This window comes from Choloepus didactylus, chromosome 16 (assembly GCF_015220235.1).
Source record: "Choloepus didactylus isolate mChoDid1 chromosome 16, mChoDid1.pri, whole genome shotgun sequence".
Lineage (NCBI taxonomy): Eukaryota > Metazoa > Chordata > Mammalia > Pilosa > Megalonychidae > Choloepus > Choloepus didactylus.
The window spans coordinates 19,242,709-19,257,036 of NC_051322.1; the positions used below are offsets into that span (position 1 = coordinate 19,242,709).

General features: G+C 42.6%; 1 protein-coding gene across 1 annotated transcript in view; it reads right to left on the reverse strand.

The window, feature by feature from the left end:
• The window catches only part of CDH20 (cadherin 20), a 233,588-nt gene extending 220,593 nt beyond the window's left edge, over positions 1-12,995 (reverse strand). The window contains exon 1 of the mRNA XM_037805546.1: positions 12,876-12,995. The gene's annotated coding sequence lies outside the window, so the exon portion shown is untranslated. The remainder of the gene's footprint in view (positions 1-12,875) is intronic.
• Positions 12,996-14,328: the final 1,333 nt, after the last annotated feature.

Consider the following 14,328-nt stretch of genomic DNA (forward strand, 5'->3'; position numbering starts at 1 on the left):
GTATTACCTTAATATACTGGCACTTCACTTCTGCTCTGTTTACGGTGATGGCCTCAAACCCTTATACTTTGAGCCCTTTCCTTTTCCATTGTATCACAAGCTTCAGTCATCTATGAAGGATTCCTTTGGATTGAGGATGGAATCTTGCTTGGATTCACCTTTCATCTGCACAAGCTACCTTGACATATCAAGTCAAGGCCTGTGGGAACCCAGTCCTAGAACCAGGGGCATTATTAAATGTCGTGCAGTCCCTTTAGAAAGTTAAGTGCCCTGTCTGGGGAAAGAGATTGGAGGCTTAGGGACCAGCAATAGTTTTATGTTAGAAATTTAAACAAAAATAATAAACATAGCATGGAGAGGAAAAACATAGACCTGGTTATTTCTGAAGACTAGACAGCAATAGACACTGAGAATCAACATGAAATGTAATGGCCACCCAAGCAGTATAGGGGCAGTTTGGCAGGGCACGGTGTGGGCAGGGGGTGGGAGCACAGTGTGTTAACTGGCAAGAACAAAGGTGGGGGTGGGGGCTGGAATCCCATCTTAGGTTAGTTGACTACTGTGGGCCTACTGGGAAAGGCACTTAAATTTAGTGGATTTGAAACAACATTCAGTGATTTCTTAGTGTTTGAGGCAGTTTAACCAACAAATACATTAACTAATAAGCTTTATTGGTTGAAATGCCACCTCTGATTCCTAGTCATCCATTCAAATCTTCAGCTCATGTCAGTTTGTGGAGAAATAAACCAAATCACATTTGTGGCAGGCTACCGCGTGAGATGGATTAAAAGATCCAATTTTGGACTTGCTTGTCCTTCTTTTCTTTCCTTAGACCACATGTATGTGGCAATTGAGGTGTTTCTATAGCACTTTGGCTTAATTAGAGATGTGGCTTAATTAGGGTGTTGTAGCCCCTGACTGGAGAGATACAGCTTGAATGAAGATGTTCTAATTCTCAGTGCAGAACCCCTAGGTACTCAATCTGTAGATGCCCATTGAAAAATAATTGTCACTGCACTGCGTAGGAGTGAATCTTTAAAAAGCACATGCTAACAACAGTGAAAAGGGCATACCTCTTTACAGTGCAAAAACAGAATGGAGTCATTATGGAATCTGTAGGAAACATTCATTAAGAACTCAAATTCTTTCTAAATTAGCCTCTTTCTTGGAAGTCTTCTATATATACACCTCAACCTGGTAAGACATATTCAGAGAACAACTGTGCACTAGGTTCACCTTGCAAATGACTCTTTTAAACTGCTAACGGTTAATGAATTACTAGCTAATAAATATTTATTAGCTAGTATGGCATAAAGAACAGATTCTTCAAAATACTACCTATTGCCTAGAGTTTAAAGATGGAAGCTACACTTAGTTGTTCTGGTAAACCCAATGTTCCTCACAGCCATTCTGAAAAGTGATCATTTAAGAAGAGTATATATTTCAACCCCTGCAGTCTTCAGCCTTTTTAAAAGCACAGCCCACGTGCAGTTTAAAAATAAGCTTACTTCCCCCAGCACATCACAAGGCCATATCCAGATTTGAAGTAAACATAAAATATAGTTATTCTTATTTTTTAAAAAATGAAAACATTTTCCCTTTTCCAAATCATGCTGTTTTACTCCCTCGCTCCTGACACCCTTCCACTTTCCTCTCTTAGCTCTAGTTGTGCTCTCCTGGCCCTCGCCTTCAGACTTTGGTGCCCCTCCACTTTTGAGCTATGGGAAATGACATGAAGTGAACTGTCTGGATTTCTCATTTTTTTTGTGGCTGATGGACCCACCAGTGCACTGATGGGAGTATGGAGTCAATATTCTCAGCACTGAACTGACATAGTGGGATGTTTCAGGGGCAGGAAGGCTCCAGACCATCAGCATCCATAAGTCCCCACCAGGCAGAGTGGGGACCCCTGGGAGAGAGGCCGTGGGAAAGGAGACATCCTAGCTCAAGTCTCTGTCTTGAAGAAGGCTGTGACTTATTTGGCAGGAGAGAAAATACGCACCTGGAAGTGACTTATTTGTCACAGAAAGTCCATACTTTCATGTAAAAACATTTATTAAGACCTAAAATGTTCCAGTGGACCAAAATAATACAGAATGAAAACAGCTGGATCCAGGAAGAGGAATGTTGGTAGACAGCAGTGAAAACATGAAATAATACATATGAAACTAATTTGCAAAGTTAAGGTTCTCTACACCCAGAAAATACCTTTATTGTTATAATCATTAATTAATCAAACAATGCTTCAGTTCTTTAATTGCATAGAACAGTGCAAGAAGGATAGATGATAATACTTGTCCAAACTACATCATGAGTTTTTAGAAAACTTTAGCAACATGTCCATCTCAAAAGGATGAAGAGCATTTTCTACAAATTGCTAAGTCCTACGAATTTCTAAATTCTCTAAAGAGCTATATGGAGTTTCCCTCCAAAATTATATTCAGAAAGCTCTACATTATCCTGGAGGGAGGCCATATGGGGGGAGGGTAAATAAGAGATAAGATATAATGTGGATGCTCCAAGGAAAATCATTTCAAATTTATTGACAGCATCTCAACTCCTTAATTATAGCTTTGTTGACAGCTCTTCATTTTGTATGCATAGAATCCCTTTGAAACAATTCAAATCCCAACTTTCCCTAGCACCAGAGAAATGTTTAACGAGATGGTGTTTTTGTTTTTGTGTTTTTGATATCAGTAAACCATCTGGGGTCTATTAGGTGTCATCAACACCTAACTTCTTACGGGGCAAACACTTCCAGGGTTAACCCTCTGAGTACCTCCTCCCATTCCCTGGCCCCTCAGGCCCACAAATTTATCAACTCATAGGAGCTCTAAAGAAACAGAAAGCAAGAGCAAGAATACAACTGATAAACTACTAGGTTAGCTGGCGTACCCAGCAGAGGGTAAGCCCAGCATTGGTCTGGGGAGTCTGCCCACCAGGATCTGCAGGGAGGAGCTGAACTGAGAGAGGAGGTGTATAAGAACAGTTTCCAAACTTGAACACGTGGACTTCACTTATGAGGCTTCTTATCTTTTTAAAAAGTGAATTGTCAGACTTCGGGTTTACCTGTATTTAAGTCAAGGCCAAAAACACTTCCTAAGTCAAATATAAATTATTTTGGGTCATTAACAATTTTACATAATCCTGACCTCTTGTGTTCTTTCAGTTAGTGTGGATAATGATCATTGAATTAAACTATGTAATTAATCTCATATATTTCCGGTTTTTTGCCAGACCTCAGAAGAGGAATGTGTGTGTCAGAGTTGCATTTTATTTTGGTATTTCTGTGTTCCTTGAAAAATTCTACTTGCACTCATAAATAAAGAATACTTGTCAGAAGCTATGCTTTTCAATTTTTTAAAAAACATTTTTTTCTGGGTTCCTTCCATAAATTGTTTATTGTTCAATATGGCAGTGACTTTTCAATGCAGTTACTTATTTTTGATGCCTTCAATTTGGCTTAAATATTTCTTTTACCCAGGACCAAATGTATGAAAGATTTCCTTTTATCTCAAAGATTGCAAGAGTTATCTTTGGTATCTTCCTTAGGACATTAATAATGGTGGGGGTTGGAGGTGGGGAAGAGAAGTTAGCAGATCCCTTTACTTTAAAGGCTGCATATTATAGTGAAACAAACTCTTAACAATGATGCATTTGCTCTCTACCCTTATGAAAAATATGAGCAAGTCTCAGTGGTCATTCTTTTTCTCCTCTCTATATCCTCTCCCAGTTACTCTGACTTTAGCCAATGACTTCTAAAGGTCCCAAGATTTAAGGTCATCTACACTTCTCAGAACTAAGAATGTGTTACAGTGGCTTTCAACACACATTGACTCAAGGAACTTGGAAAGTCCAGGGTCAAGGTCCTAACAGGATTTTCCTGGAACGTTCCTCAACACTCATAGGATCTGTTTGATCCTAGGCAAGTCTAGAAAGCTTGCACCTCTGTTTCCTTCCCACTTCATTTCCTAGTTTATCCTGTCCAAATCCCTCAAATAAGCTATCAACTGGGTAGATCATGTGTGATTTAAGGCCTGATTTCATGGTTTCACACTTGATACTCCATACTTCTTAGAGTTAGTTGTAGAGATGTTTTCTGTGACTCATCTTCATTAAGGAGACGTCTGGGTTCTTTATTTAAAATATTTCTCACCAAGAAGTATATCAAGAATGCTGCCTTCATAAAGGTTTCCCTCTATGAAAGAATTTAGAAACCCAAGGGGAATTCTGTGAATAAAACATCAGCGCGCTTATCTCCATTCCACTTCACAAAGTCATATAAACGTTCTTCGAGCCACAGTTTGACATGGTGGAATGGTATCCTGATGAGTAAATGTTAACGGTAAAAGACTCAGCAAGGCAGTTCTTTTAGACATATGACTGGGCAGGCTGTGCACATGCAGTACAGAACTATTTCATTAACAGCAGAAGACACCCATCATTGAGAGATGGAGCAATAGGCTTTTTCTCAGCTCTGAAAGCCCCATGGCCCAGCGAAGCCTCCTGCCTTTCAGCAAAACAACCCTTCCCACCAAGAGCTGCGTTTTAAGTCCTATGAGTAGTCTGCCCCCCTCCTACAGCTGCCTTAATGCTTTGCAAGAATGATAAACATAGAACTCTGGACTTAAATAAACGTTTAAGTGCCTGTATGCACAGGGCAGCGATAACTTTAGAAAGCAAAAGCTGAAATGTGCTTCCAGTCTTTTGCTGACTATTGCCTGGAATGCTGGGCCTAAAGTAGCACCATCTCAGAAGAAGTAATCCGATTCAGTTTGTAAAGCTGAAGTTTTCCTCAACTAATTCAGAGTTACAAAGGCTGAGACCAGTGCTCTCTAGCAGAATGGTTAGACCTTGGTCTTTTGGATGCTGAACTAAAAACAGAGAAAGTAGTTTCAAAAGTCAGTTTGGTTTTATGACGTTATCCAAGATAATCATCAGATTCGACATTTCAGTAAGCACCATGGTTAAGTATTTTCAGAAGACAGCACAATCTCTAATTATATAATTATCTAAAACAAACAAACAAACAAAAACACTTAACCATTAGAATGGCCTGAATTTGTGGAAATGAGAGTTAACAATCTTGTTTCTCGTTAGTACTTTTTAGCCTGAAGGCCTAGGTTCCAGTTCCCCAAACGTCCTACAGTGCACCAGACAGCTCTCCTGACCCCAAACCAAGAATTATCTGGCCCCAAAAGGCAGCACAACCAAGGTCAAGAAACCATGCTCTACGGGGAGGCAGTAGTTAAGACTAAACTTTGGAGCCAAGAGTCATGGGTTTGAAACCTGCCTTTAGCGACCACTTAACCCTGTGCTACAGTTTCTGCATCTGCAAAGTGAAAATGGCAGCAAAACTGACTTCACAAAGAGGATTAGTGAGGTGATGCTGGCGAACGACATGGCAGAGTATTGGCACAAAGGTAAAAATAATGGTAGTTATTTTATTGCTCTGCCTGCTTTCTCTCAGAATGCCAAACATTTTAAGTGACATGAGTGAAATATATAACTGTCTTCAAAGAAATGCAGTGCACTTCTGTATCATGAAGAAACTTGTTCTTCTGCATTTGAAGAAATAACCTTAAGCAATTCGATCACCAAATGTTAGCCAGCTCCATGAACTGGGCAAGATCCTCTGTGCTAAGCTGCCTCAGTTATCCCACTGAGATGCCGAACTGCCAAATGGATTAATTTTTTAATGACTATTCAAGGATTCTATTTCCAAATACTACTGTACCTCACATATTTTAGACTGAAATAAGTGTTCCCAATATTATGAAGATGAGAGTGTAGGCTAAGGGTAAAGGTAGAAACAACTAGAACACCTCAAAACTATAATGTTAAGATATATTTTGATTGTTAGCTACCATTTGCTTTAAGTTCATTTAGTAGTGATACTACTGATCGCCCAAAAATGTTATTTAATCTTTATTTATAACATGAGCATCCTTGGGAGTTCTTGTCAGTTTGTGCACAGTATGGGCATAGATTTAGATTCTTTTTTAATATCCAAATTAAGCCTACAAGACACATTATGCTCCCAAATGTGGCCTCTGCTTTCAATGATGTAATGATGGTGCCTTTGCAAATTCATATGCCAGATGATGCCTTTGGCGCAGGGCATCAAGGGATTTGATGAAGAGAGATATTGGAAATTGTATTGTTTCTTGCCTTGGAAAATGAAGATAGAAGAGCATTTTGGCCAGTGTGGAAGGTGGGTACAGAGATGCTGTAATATCCAGTTGGTTTCTCACAGTCCTCCCCACCCCACCCCACCCTACCCCCAACTTTAAAGTTGGTAGGTGATGACACCCACTGTACAGGTCCATTCAAAACATTCTCGTGGAAAGAAGACTAGATGCAAAGATCTACAATGTTCCTTTCCATGTATTTTGATAATCTCATCAGAGTGCTAATAACTTTTCCAATTAAAAAATAAACATATTTGGTTGCTTTTGAATATCTAGAGGAAATGACTTCTAAATGAAATTGCTTTAGCCACTTTCTAATTAAATTACCAAATGAAATTACTTCTGTTGGTTTAAAAATAAATTGTGCTAAGTTCATCGATTATTCATAATGTGTACAAATTAACCCCATATTAGGGCTTGCAAAGGGGATCAAAGTCACTGTCTTTAAAATGAAAGAAAAGGATAATGAATAGGACAGAAAATGTGCACTGCTCCTTCAGGAAAATATTATGTATACAATAGCTTTTTACCACAGATTTTTAAAAATACATCTAAAATGTTCGGGTGCACACTTGAAACAATTTTACATACGCTGTTATTTTAATTTACTGGTGTAAAGTGGGAACCAAAGCTTGGTTCCATCCCAGGATATCAACTAGAGGACAAGAAAGCTCTGCACATCGTTCCAAGCTATTTTGACTACAACCTTATCTCTAATCCTAGCAAACAATTCTCTCTGGAAACAAGGAATAACTGAATCTTCATGCTAATTCTATCCTGGTTTTCTCTAGACTACTAGCTTCCAATTAGGGCAACACATTACACTATGTACTGTTCTGTAGGAAGACAGTAAGACTGCTTTGTTATTAAGCTAAGGTTAGGCCTAAAAAAAAAAAAGAAGGCCAATGATTTACCTTTGGACATTTTAGTTTCTTATGAGTGCTTTTAAAATTGGGGGTGGAAGGTTAGCATAGCTTACTTTAGTTGTAAATCAGGCACAGAAGCAGATAACAAATAGAAGTGTATTGGCTATAAGTAATTTCGATGTGAGGTATGAAGGGTTAAATTTCTCCTCATGCCAGATGTTGCAGAGGGGTATGTGTGCCTGGTTGGGCCTGACCCTCAGCCTTATATCAGACAAACTCCTATGACAGCCAGATGTAGCCATGGCCATGGAATGAAATGATCATTTTATTAATTACCCTTTAATTAGTTGATACAGCAGAGAACATGCAGTAATTTAGTCATAATTGGTCTGACTAAGGCTCAGTACTTAAACGGATGGAATCTGTTTGTGTGATGACCTGTTATGAATAATAATCGTGCAGCAACAGTGCCATTTTTATTATGAAGATACATTGTGCATTTTTAACATCTTATATGTGCAACAGCACATTCAATATTTAGGTAAAACTTAAAAAAAAAAAAACCAGAAAGTCTTTAATTTAAAGATTTCCTATGTCTTTACCTCCTTTATGCCTACACCAGACTATTGCCAATAATATTACTGTTGGACCCAGGCACATCTTAGCAGTTTAAAGTTTGATTTAAAGTAACAAACACCATTCAAGTATTTGACTTAAGATATTACAAAATCATTTAAACCAATACATTGCATTGATTCACTTTTATTTTACTTATAAAAATAAAATCAAATATTTCTTTTGAATCTACTTATGTGTAAGTTCCAGCTAGGAGCTATAGAAGTATAAGGAAATGTCTCTTCTATGCAAGATACATCTTTATTCTTGAGGGGTTGATGGCATTAGTCAGACTAAAGTCTAAACTTTTGATTAGATTGCCCGAAAGCCTTAAAATAGCAAAGCTATTCCCATTTTCAGGCAATGTTGTGCATCTTCTTGACATTCGTACTTGGCTTGGTACTTTGTATCACCAGCCATTACTGCTTTGGAAGGAGAAATAAGTGGTATTGTCCTAACTTTCCTTTGTATATTTTTAAAAGATACAACATTTTATCTCTCCCCTTACTTTTTTATTGTGGTTAGTCACTGATGTATTCCTATACTAAGTGCTCTCCCTTTTATGACCCCCTTAATTTTTTTCCAAAAAAAATGACTTATACCTCAAGGTGCACTAGACCATTTCTGTTTCGCACTGCACTTGAGTAATGCTTGGAGTCGAATGTTCTTAGGGTTCTAAAATTAAGTTAATCCATATGTAATTAGGAACAGTCTTAACTAGACAGTCGTAGTTGGCAAGAGACTGGCAGAGTATTCTGAAGAACTATTTAGCAAACCATGAATAGCAGTTCAATGAGAAAAGACTATATTTCTCTTTTAAATGGATTGTAACCATAATATAATGTGGCAATATGATTTCTCTCTTTTCAGTTGCTGTAGACAATGCATTTTGTAAAGTGATATTTGGTTTTCTCAGAGCTAGATAGTTCCATAATTTGGTACTATTTATGCTTCTTAGCATTTCAGTAAGCATTCTGGTTTTGCAATCCCTTTTGATTAATGATGGATTGAAAGAAACTCAAGGTTAGAAATGATAGTTTTATACCTCTTAAGCAAATGAGATGAAATGAGTATCTTCAAGAAACTAAGTATTTCTCTTTATAAGACTTTATGACCTTACTGTTACCTTATTATGCTATCTTTGTAATACAGTGCTTTTATTCCCAGAACAATTATACTTAACATCGACACTTAAAGATGTTCCTTTTTAAATTCAAATAATGAGAACTTTGCTCCGTATTCCATGTCAATATTGGAATTCAGGGAGAGTTTGAATTAAATGAATATGTGGTTCTTCATTCCCTTCATCCCAGACACCGGGTGCTTAATGCTCTCTATAGTCCCTTACTCATTTCTTCATTTACAGAAATCATCTCAGAAGGAATTGATGGTAGTGCCATCTTTTGGTAAATAACAATCAGTCAGTCCCCTGCTTATAATAACTATGGATGCCCAGAGGTTTAAAATCACCTTTATCACTTAAAACAGGTTTTCTTTTGTGTCTACATTAGTATAAAAATACAGAGGAGGCCATTTCTTCAATTACATGTGAAAGATTAATCACTTGTAGGCAATTTGTTTCACAATGGAAAATAATTAAATGTCAAAAATGGAATACTTACTCCTTAAACCTCATATGCCTGTGTGAAGTGTTGGGGAAGCACAAAATCTGGTGCCATTTGCACACATTGTGGTTGAGCTGACACAGAGGCTTGCACCTAACTAAAAATCTATTAATTAATACCAAACATTACCTAATTCATCCCATCCTACTATAGTTTCACATGCTGTTTTTGGAGGATGAGAAATTTTGTCCATATCCAGGTAGAACCTGGAAGGGAAAGAAAATGGCAGCAGTGTGTATCAGCTCTCCAGTGTTCTAGGGGATATGCCTGTTTGTTTGTTTGTTTGTTTGTTTTGGACATCCAACCAGGATTTTCCAAAGTACCGTCAAAGTGAAACAAGTGAAGAGAAAAGTGATAAATGTTACTTTTCTATTTCTCCGTTGCTTTTATTTTCGCTACTCAGCACTACTGATTGCAGCGCCACCAGATCGGAATGAACAATTAACAGTCTAATTATTCTAGTCACAGCAGCCCACAATGAAATCTTTATTCCATGTTTACAGCAATCTTTGGCAGGGGCTGTCTTGCTGTTTCTAAACTGAGAAGAACTGCCCTTTGGCTCCTCTCAGCATCAGCTGCCTTGGTTTCAGCACTGGATGCCAATAAGCAGACCTCTTTTTCTTCCGAAGTGGACATTTTTTTTAAGGGTGAAAAGACCTATTCTCATCACCCCCCATATATTCTGGCTGATTTATGTTCTAGCCACTGCAGCTCTTCCTTCCGTATCTCTGTACATTTTTCCTCTCTCCATAGAACACCACCAGGCAAAACCCCATTTTAAGTCCAAAATTGTAAAAAATGCTTAAACAAACAGCTCTCACTACTATGAGAGAAAGAAGTTACACAACTACTGGTTTATGGGTAGAGGGAAGTCCAGGAAATCCCTCCTGCTTTTCCAAACTGCTAATTTTCTTGTTCAAAAGGCATTCAATAACAGCTCCACCAGGGGAAAACATACCCACTTTTCAGTAGATCTCTTGATCACTTCCAACTATTTACTTAAATTCACCAGCAACTGCAGGTCTTTGAGAAACTTCAGTGCTTGGGGAATATTTACAAATATATAAGGGGTTGGGAAGATACACCTGTGTCTCTTTGGGGTAGCAAGGGGAAACTGTCCCACTGCCAGCAGACAGGGAGAAAGAAATTAACACCAATCCAAAAGTAAGAGGAAAGCAATACCTTTACCAAATGGAGGCTTATAGCCCCCATTGGGCCACCTGCTGGAGACCCTTCTGGAATCTGAGAGCAGAGGACAGCCACAGCTGAGTCCATTCCCTAAGCTGCTCAACTGCCTTTTCCAGAACTCTTTCCTGTTCTGTAAGGAAGATGGCATTTTTCTTCCCATTCTAGTCACCAAACCTTAAGTGACAGTTCCCCTAACAACCCTTCAATCTGGACTCTCAGCCCCTAATACTACGTTCACATTGCCTTTCTGGTGAGAACTGGGTCATAGAATTGTATAGGGCAGAAAGGTAGAAGGGGGTGTTTCAGTAGTATAAACACTGATTAAATTCCCAGGAAGCTCTCCCCAAATGAAAGATAATTTTTCTACAAGTATGCACAAGAATGTCAAGAATGCTAAGTCATTTTTAAGTTTGTACTTTCCTTTTCCATTTTAATTTTACACTGCCACATGGCACACACATGCTGAAAAAACGTATCTCCTTAACCTGCAGTGTAGCAAACTTTTCACAAAACATAAAAATTGCCTGTTTTATACACTGCTCTTTCCCAGGATGCTCAAAGCAATTTTTTTTGGATTCAAAATTAGATCATCTCATGGCAACTGTCCTGTTAGCAAGGCATCATTACTCTGCATTTGCAAATAGGGAAAATCAGAAGCACTGGAAAGGTCACAAGAGGCAGTGGCACCAACCTAAGTAGACTCTTAAGAGCTTGGTTCCAATTTATAGTTCCCACTGGCACTTCATTTGTCTCTTTTTTTCTTGACAGGAAAGGGATCTGGCTAGCCTGGAGGCTTGACCTCATCTCTTGCACTCAGCTTAACTCTGACATGCTGTTCTCCCACACTCTTGCCCTGTTTTCTGTCTCATCAGCTGGCCAAGCCTGTGCCCTGGAGGATCTCTGACCAGGGCCCGGGCTAGGGGGATGGGGGATGGGGGCAACCACAGGTGCACCTGTTGGGCTTCCTGCAGCCTGGAAACCAAGCTTGCCCCTGCCCGAGAGCATGCCTAAGGGGGCTGCAAGGGTCACACTAATTTTCGAGATCTTATAAATGCATCAGAGGCAAAGCTGGGTCAAGCGTGGATGGAGTTCAAGAATGGTCAGGCCTCCGTGATTGCCCAGCCAGATGAGGATGAGGAAGGTATGGGGATAGAAGTATAATACTCATATATAGCATTGGTGCAAGCACATGATACAGCTGTGATTTTGTTTTTGTTGTTCTTAGGTAGATCCAGTTTGTTAACTGGGTCCCTGACACCACCGCAGCTCGGGGGTTGGGGGGGGGGTGTTGAGGGAGCAATTTCTTTTGGTGGAGAGACACATCAGAGGGCTAGGGGGTATTTTATTTAAGTGTCCATGCGATCTATAAGAATCAAGACAAAATCCTGGCGTTTGTGCCAATAACGACAGCTCTAATAATAGTAATACTGATCGCAACGCCACAGTAAACTGGCAGGCGACCAACTCTCCCCAGTTTTCTGGTGCCAGCCCCTCTCACTCCCTGCCTGGTCTCAGCAGCAAAAAAATAAGGCGCTGCCTGCGGGCTCCCCTCCAGGTCCTGCCCCCACCCCCGGCTCTGAGGCAGACCACCAGGCAAAAGCTCCTGCTTCAGCTGAAGTCCAGCAACGGTCTGTCTTACGGCTACCAGCAGGTTGCAACTCCGCGGCGGCGTTTCCTTTACAAAGCCGAAACTTTCCCTGGGTCTGACCCCCTCGCCGCCCCTCACCCCGGCTCTATCCACACGCAACTACAACCCGCAAAGCCCAGATAACCCGCGTGCAATTCGGAGCTTTCCCTGGCAGTATCAGGGCTCGGAGCCGGGAATCCGGGGAGTTGGCGATGTCCGGCAGGTGGCGGGGATGAGAGTCACCACCACGCTCTCCCCCACGGCCGAGCTCGGTCTGGGGCGCGAGGGGAGGCGGCGACCCCGGACCGACCCTGCGAGCGCCCGCGCTTCCCGGGAGCCTCGATCTCTGCTCCCCTTGTCGGAGCGCATCTCCGCGCGGGGAAGGCGGCCGCCCCTCTCCCCGGGGCAGCCGGAAGGAGGCGTCGCCGCCCGCGGGGCAAGGAAGGACGAAAGCGGAGCCCGCCGCCCCCGCGGCCCGGGTCCCCGTCGCCATCCCCACCGCGTCCCCCACCTACTCCGCTGCGCCCAGCTTCCATGATTCCGGAGGGCAGCTCCCCGTCGCCCCCCACACCCAGCCCAGGCAGCACCCCCACTGCCCCCATCCCCAAAGTCCGCGGAAGTGGGACCCCGGGCGCCCGAAGGTTCTCGGAGACGGCGGGGAGTTGCGCCGAGGGCAGCGCGCACAGAGCCCGGGGACGGCTGCCCGGGGAGTCCCGGAGCCGGGGGACAGGCGCGCGGGGCCCGACCCAAGTGCTCGCCGTACCTGGCACGGCCGGCGCCTCTCCGGAGACCTTCTCTCCAGCCTGCAGCCTCCTCCGGGGCGGGCGTCCAGCTCACATCGCTGCCTCCACCGTCGGGCGGCCGGAGCCCCGCTGGGTCCCTTCGCCCCGCTCGAGGCACCGCCCCCGCCCCCCACCCCCCGACCCCGTCCGTCAAAAGTGTCGCTGCTTTTCCGCCTTCGGATCTTCCACAAAGTCTCCGCGCGGTAGCCGGGACTTGGGTGGCAGTGCCCGGCGTGCCCTCCCGCGGCCCCCGCGCTCGGCCGGTCGCCGGGCACAGCCGCCTAGTCGCGGTCACCGGCCCCAGAGCGCGGCGCTCGGACCGCTTCCCCGGCCTCGCGCCTTCCCTCGCCCGAGTGGCTGCCGCCTGCCTGTGCCGCGGGTCCTCTTTCCCCTGCTCATGAATATTCCGACAGAGGTTAATGCCGTGAAAGTAAATTGAATTAGCCAATTGGTGCCAGGAATGTGCGCTCCTTCCTTCTGAGGAACGATCTGGAACCCCACCAGATGAAAGCAATTAGCGTACGGTTGGCACCCTGTGGTTTAGACCAGCGAGGGGCAAAAATGGGTTAATTCTTTAAATGCAGTTTAGATACCGATGCAAATGTTAAAACTCCTCCATTGGCTGAGAGAGGAAACGCTAGGAGGGAGAGAGAGAAGAAAAGGAGGTAGGCAGGAGTACTGGGGGCGGGGGGGGGGGTGCTCCCAAACTCCTCATGAAGTTGAGGTGACTTGCTCTGCATAGACTCTACGGATTCTCAAGAGGCCGTTGAGGAAGACAGAAAAGATAGGCAAATGGGATCAGAAAGGAAATGAGGGTTAACTGGGTTTAACCTTGACCTTGATGATGCTAAGACTTGAATAATTATAAAAGGGAGGAGGGCTGTCAGAGGGGGAAGGGGATCTCACTCCTCACTTTTTAAGAATTTCTCCAAACGTTCAGATTTCCTTCCTTTGTTCTCATATTGAAATCAAAAGCCTTTCGGGGGAAGTAGGAGTCAGAAGTTTCAGAGGCGGAAACTGAGACCACTCGCCATGTGAAGAGTAATTATGACGGAGCCTTTCTAGAAGGCGATTCTGGTTCTAGGGTTCAGCTTTTCATTTCTGGAGTCAAATAAACAAGATAAACAGGCGGGGCAATCTCTCTCTTGTCCTGCCTTCCAGGACAAGTTCTTCTCAAGTTAATGATGACAACTGGGGTTTCCCCACTGGGTGGAGGGAGACACTGCACACTTGGGCATCTACCCCTCCCTCTCCTTGCTATCTTCCACTGCAGGGCCCCCGACGTTTCCTCCCCCTCGACTGCCTCAGTGCTTTGCTTAATACAGAAAGTTATTTTGATTGAATTCATGGGCTACTAAATGATTCACTTGTACAAGTGCTTTGGGGCTAAGTGATCTATGTGTGTAAATGACTAATAAAATTTGTGTATACATA